Source organism: Brachycentrus maculatus, unplaced genomic scaffold, assembly GCF_059751285.1.
Source record: "Brachycentrus maculatus isolate JH-2025_06_01 unplaced genomic scaffold, ASM5975128v1 h1tg000111l, whole genome shotgun sequence".
Taxonomy (NCBI): domain Eukaryota; kingdom Metazoa; phylum Arthropoda; class Insecta; order Trichoptera; family Brachycentridae; genus Brachycentrus; species Brachycentrus maculatus.
In genome coordinates this window covers 149,314-155,313 of record NW_028280864.1, presented here as the reverse complement: position 1 = coordinate 155,313, position 6,000 = coordinate 149,314, and the positions used below count along the sequence as shown (strand labels likewise).

The window sequence follows — 6,000 nt, the reverse complement described above, 5'->3', positions numbered from 1 at the left end:
TTTTCTTTATTTATTGTAACTGCAGACAGTTGGTAGAATTCCATATTGAATTGCAATTATTGTTATTATATAAGGACATTTTGTAAATATTTTTAGTCAGTGTTTGATAATGTTCTAAGAAGACGAAATGCGTCACGTATTAACATATACATAAATAAAAGTAGAATTCAATCCAACAAACCTTGTTTTATTTTGGATATATTACCCAACAAGTTTAAAAATACCTGGTTAATAAATAGTACGTGGGAATTTATATTAAATACAACGTGTACCAGTACAAATACAACTGGCCGAAATACAGTAGTTTTCTGGATTTTTTTCTCCATTTTCGTTATTATTTTACATTATAAAATATGTTCCAGAGCCCTGAAGGCTTTATTAGTTTAATGGTAGATCCGCCACTGGAGGAACCCAGTGGCACTTAGTTGGAAAGTATTACTCTACATAGAATCGGTAGCGGGCTCAAAGCACTGACACTGAATACGTCAGTTTCCGAGCGACTTCAGCGGAGTAGTGGGAAGTGGGATAGAACCTCTTTATTCTTTAGGCCAACACCACTGTTACCAGTTACCTCCTGTACTCTGCAACCGTGTCGCCGAAAAGGAACGTCGCTCGGCAATAGCGATTGATATCGGAAAATATAAATGATCGCTTACTTTGCCATCGGTGCCGACGTTTATGTCGCTGATGCATTTCTCTTGCACTATTTGAATATTTTCTCATCGCGTTTTCAACTGGCGGCAGCCACCAGTATCAGAGTAGACTCCGATCGGCTGGCAGCCTGCGCCGTCAGTTTCCATTCGCAGTGCGTAGAGTGTATGTTCGCGTCGCGTGTGCCGTGTTTTGGTTTACCTTTGACTGGACAATTGAAATTGTGCAAACGGTTCTGTAATACTTTCGAGGACACAAGGTTACTACTCTGAGGAAAGATTACGAACTTTTTTAGTTCTAAAAGAAAGACACCGTTAAACCAGTGAATATTTTATGTGAGTGATTTAAATACGTAAGTACGAAATGATTTCTATTACTTTTCACTCATTTGTAAAAGAGAATACAGTTCATGAATATTTAATTTTTTTAGACAAAAAAAAACAATATTCTCGGGTATTGTATGTGCTTAAATGGTTTGTCTATGTTAAATGTGAATAATTTCGGAATATTGTTGAACTGCACAATATTCATGATGATTTGTCAAAGCTTACTGAACACAACAGCTGTTAAAAGTTTAAGGCATCCAAATATGCCCGGGTTTGGATTTCCATGTTTTATCGCCTCATTGAGAAATAAACTTACTGTCAAGATAATAAAAATAAAACATAAAAAGCGTTTGAAAAAAGCATAATTTATTCATCGAATTACAGTTTAAGTAAACTTTTCTTTATGATAATTAAATCATGAAACATAATTCCGTGCATTCATATAATTTATGCAATTACTGACAAATTTGGTTTAATTTGACTAATATCCAAGGATAATCTTTACCACACATCAATAAAATAGATAATGGTTTATATATATAGATTAACATAGCACAAATCGATCATCGAACTCATAGTGATAAAATAATAAATCTGTACAAATGTTATTTTTAATTGACGTATAAATAAAAACTAAATATTAAAAATTATCTTGTTTCGATCTTTTGATAAACTTTAGGTAGATGCCTGAATAATAATTTATAAAAAAAACATAATTAAATATTATTAATTAAATATTACATTGTTGTTCATTAATAGATTTTATTTGTTCTGTTTTTTTCGAAAAACCAAATAAACTGAATACTAAATCTCAGTTTCAGTTCAAAAATTTCGGGATAAGGAAATTCGGCAACATATAATAATTGATGAAAAACGGTTTTGGATATATGGTATGTAATAATATCCACCCCAAAGTCCATGTAAAGTTTATGTTTCCAGGTTTTATTAAATAAACTTTATAAAATTCAACACCTTTGTTTTTATAATTTTTTTTATTATTAGTACACTTTAACCTATCGGTTTCGACAAGAACCTTGTCATCATCACTATTTATTAAATAATGTTTCACCAAAAATGTATGTAGCAAAGTATCTATCTATAAGTAATATTATTTTAAGCAAACAAAGAATTGTAGTCAAGAGTAAATTTGGGGAATCTTGATGAATTCTCTTAAAATTCATAACATTATTTTACAATATATTGCTACAAAAACTAACTATACATTTTTGAAGCTGACTTAATCAATTTATTTTTTAGTGAATTCCAAAATTTCACTAAAACGGTTTCGCAATATTATGTACTTACTGTTTTGTCTTAAAAATAAAGTGTATTTTTATTACATTAAATGAAAAAATAGAGAGTAAGTAAAGGAGGAAGGGCAACGAGTATTTTATTTTTATAAATTATGAGTGCATTATTTACTAACAATTAAATTGATAGGTTGCAAGGAAATGATTTTACTTCATTCACGCCAGCATAAAATCGCTATACCGATAGATAGTGAAGGAGGATAATATAATTATACAAGCACGAACTCTTTTTTACAGATATTGTTTGTAAACCACTTAGCGAAGCGTTTCTTACTAAATAATGTATAAAATTCAACACTTCTGCTTTCACTTGTGGTCTGCTAATGCAAACTGTTAAATACCTTATCTGACTTTATTGTTTAGCATCATTCGTCGTCAAATATAGTGCACTTGCGTTTTAAAAATAAAACAAACCGTTGAAAAAAGCAAATAAATTGTTTATGTCGAGGATTCTAAATATACTAATGTGAACCGGAAAATCATGATCCTTCGTCGATGTATCATTTCATGCTCTAGATCACAGGTTTCCAAACTTTTTTTGTCTGGCGCCCCCCTATCAAAATTTCTCGTCTAAGGGGAAAATAATATCGACAGAATTTCCCATCATAGTAAAAGAGAAAGATTAAAAATAATTATAATAAAAAAATATAAAATAAAAAATATATACATATATATATATATATATATATATGTATATATATATATATATATATATATATATATATATATATATATATATATATATATATATATATATATATATATATATATATATATATATATATATATATATATATATATATATATATATATATATATATATATATCTTACTTCTTAGCTCTTCTATCTATCTCTTTGGGCTTCTTATACCCTGTAAAAGTCTTCTAGAATGACCACAAGGAGGCGTTATCGCCCATTTTGAGAAATACTGATCTAGATGCTTGCTAATATAGATCTGGAGTAAAATTCACATTTGAACATACTATACGTATAATAGATTACTCTATATCTTTATATTCTCCTTGTGCCTGTGAAATAGGGCATTTCGACCCGCTTTATTTTTCCATCAGAAATTCTTATTTAAATTGGATCTCATACCTTGATCTCAAAGCTTTTTTCTGTGCAATTTAATTGATTTATGTAAGCACCAAGCACGTAAACTAGTGTATTTTACTTTCATTTCACCGCTAATACGAGATGTGGGTAATGTTAAAAAAATATAAAATAAATAAAACATTTTTGTGCTTTTCACACACACCCACTTTTGTTTTGGGAGTGTTTTTCGTAAGGTTGTATTAAACATTAATTCAGTCATCCGTTTCTCTATTTAAATACACATAAAACTTAAAATACATATCTTCTGAAAAAGTAGTGCATTATTACAGATGAATGGTATTATAATGAACGTACCTTCACAACGTACCTTACAACAAACCTTTGAACGTACCTTACAACTGACCATAAGAAAATCAAGGTAATTATAGACGTTTGTTTCAAAATATCTCTAATTCTATTTCAGAAGATGCGTATGATCGTTTTTGAGGTATAGTATTTTTATAAACATCTATTTTTGCCAAATTTTGGAATAGTTTTTAATGCTCGTATAAGTTTTATAAATAAAAACATTCAAACAATATGTGTTCAGGTTTTATGATACCCAGTCGATTTTTTGCACTCCTGCACCATTCTCTAGTTTGTACTATTTTTAGTCTTTAACCACACGCCAGTTTACACCATCTGCACTTCATGGTTTTTATTTAAAAAAAATACTATAAGCTCCGTTACACTTTATTCTGACCTTTTGATTATGAATTGTCCTTACTATGTTCAGTACATACTAAGGTACGTCTGCATAAACATGTGACCGTCAGGCGTATGATATCTTTATAAGGCAAGTGGTTAAAGATTAATTTATGTTAAACGGTAATTTGAAAATAACGGTAAATGATCACCATATTCGTACAAATAATTCAATCAACGCTGCGCATAAAAATAAGATCTCTATATCATTTGACTGGACAGTAAGCTGCTTACTCCATCTCAAGATATTAGGTACTCGCTTAAAATTTAAAAAAAAAATACATACTTGTAAACAAGTTAAATTTTTGAAAGATGTTTTTTTAGAATGGATTGGTGCTGGTTTTTATATTATAATGAATGGGTTTTTTGAATTTGTAATAACGGAGGAATGAAAAAAATGTATTCCACAATTTGTATCGTAGGCTTCATTATTATATTATTATTCAATAAAAATTTTCATTTATTAATTTTTTAATACCAAAGTATGTACGCGTATATGAGGGCTCTGATACCATTTTTTTACTTATGGTAGCTTATGTTACAAACTAATATTAATTTAATATGATATGTATTTATATCTACTTACAATAAACAATACATTTTTTTTAAATACCATTCAAACTCTTTTCATTCTTCATACATTTAGGCATCTCATCATACATTTTCAAACCCTTATTCATAATGCAATTTTGCGATTCTGTTTTTACTTTCACAATATCAGTCTTATCCTTTTTTTATTTAAAATGCATGATTCAATCTTTGAAGTGGAATGTTGATGATTGATTAAAAACCTAATGCCCTTGTCGTTGACTTGCTCTGCATCATTATTTACTGAATTTACACTAATCTAGGAGTTTTTTTATTGCCAAGCACTTTTTACTGGTCATTAAACAACTGTGGCTCCAATTACTATTTTCAGAATGTTACAAAACATTATTTTGATTAGTTTATTTAAATATAAATTTGATTTCCATTAGTCAAGGGTACTTATGTAATCATCAGTGATCATCAGTGTCTGATTATCTATCACAAATGATCAAAAAAATATATCTGTCATCAGTAATCATAGTTAATGATTTTTGAATCGCGCATAATATAATATATCAGTATGTAATTGTCTATTGTTGTTACTAGTCAAGTGACCCTTGTATATAAATTATAGTATAGATAATAAACTATGTAACAAATGTTTTCTATATTTCGTTTTATCTGAACTTTCAACGACACCTTCGGTGAGTATTTTGTTTAAATAAAAAGTCTTACGATCTCCCACATCTGTTAGTAAGTACATTAATTGTTAATGGTAACATTATGAGAAACTATCATAATATTCTTAATCTTGAAATTTCAAATCGCAAACTGCAAATATTAGTGACATTTTTCCTTGCACCAAATATACAAATACAAATATTAAAAAGTGTTACCTTTATCACCACCATATACTTTTTCCTGAGGCTTTATTACGTATTATGACATTATTTCTACAACTCTTATTCAATATAATTATTTACAAGGATATAAGTATTCTTTGCATAATTAAAATCACCTTATTAGAAGTTAAGTACTATAAATTGTTTTTGTTGTTATTGAAAACATGTAAATACGTAATTACTTATTTTTTAATACCTTATAATAAATTATAAACGTAGATAATGATTATACCTTTTATTATTTATTTATTTAAATATTTATCATTACCCGAAACTGGCGTTGCGGGTTCGATTCCCGCCAATTGCAAAACGAATTAAAGAAATATTAATTTAAATTGGTCCGAAAGTTTGTAATGTATTCTTCACATAAACCTTCCCTTTCCTAACTTATCTACCTGCAGACAAGTTTCTAAAGTAGAGGCTTTGTGGGTTATTCATTAAAAAATATAAACATATTATGTACCGAAAATTCATCCTTATTT

At 28.7% G+C, this 6,000-nt stretch overlaps 1 protein-coding gene across 1 annotated transcript in view; it reads left to right on the top strand.

Moving 5' to 3' along the window:
- Nucleotides 1-749: 749 nt before the first annotated feature.
- Nucleotides 750-6,000, top strand: part of LOC148310019 (uncharacterized) — a 43,294-nt gene continuing 38,043 nt past the window's right edge. The window contains exon 1 of the mRNA XM_088259151.1: nucleotides 750-1,003. The gene's annotated coding sequence lies outside the window, so the exon portion shown is untranslated. The remainder of the gene's footprint in view (nucleotides 1,004-6,000) is intronic.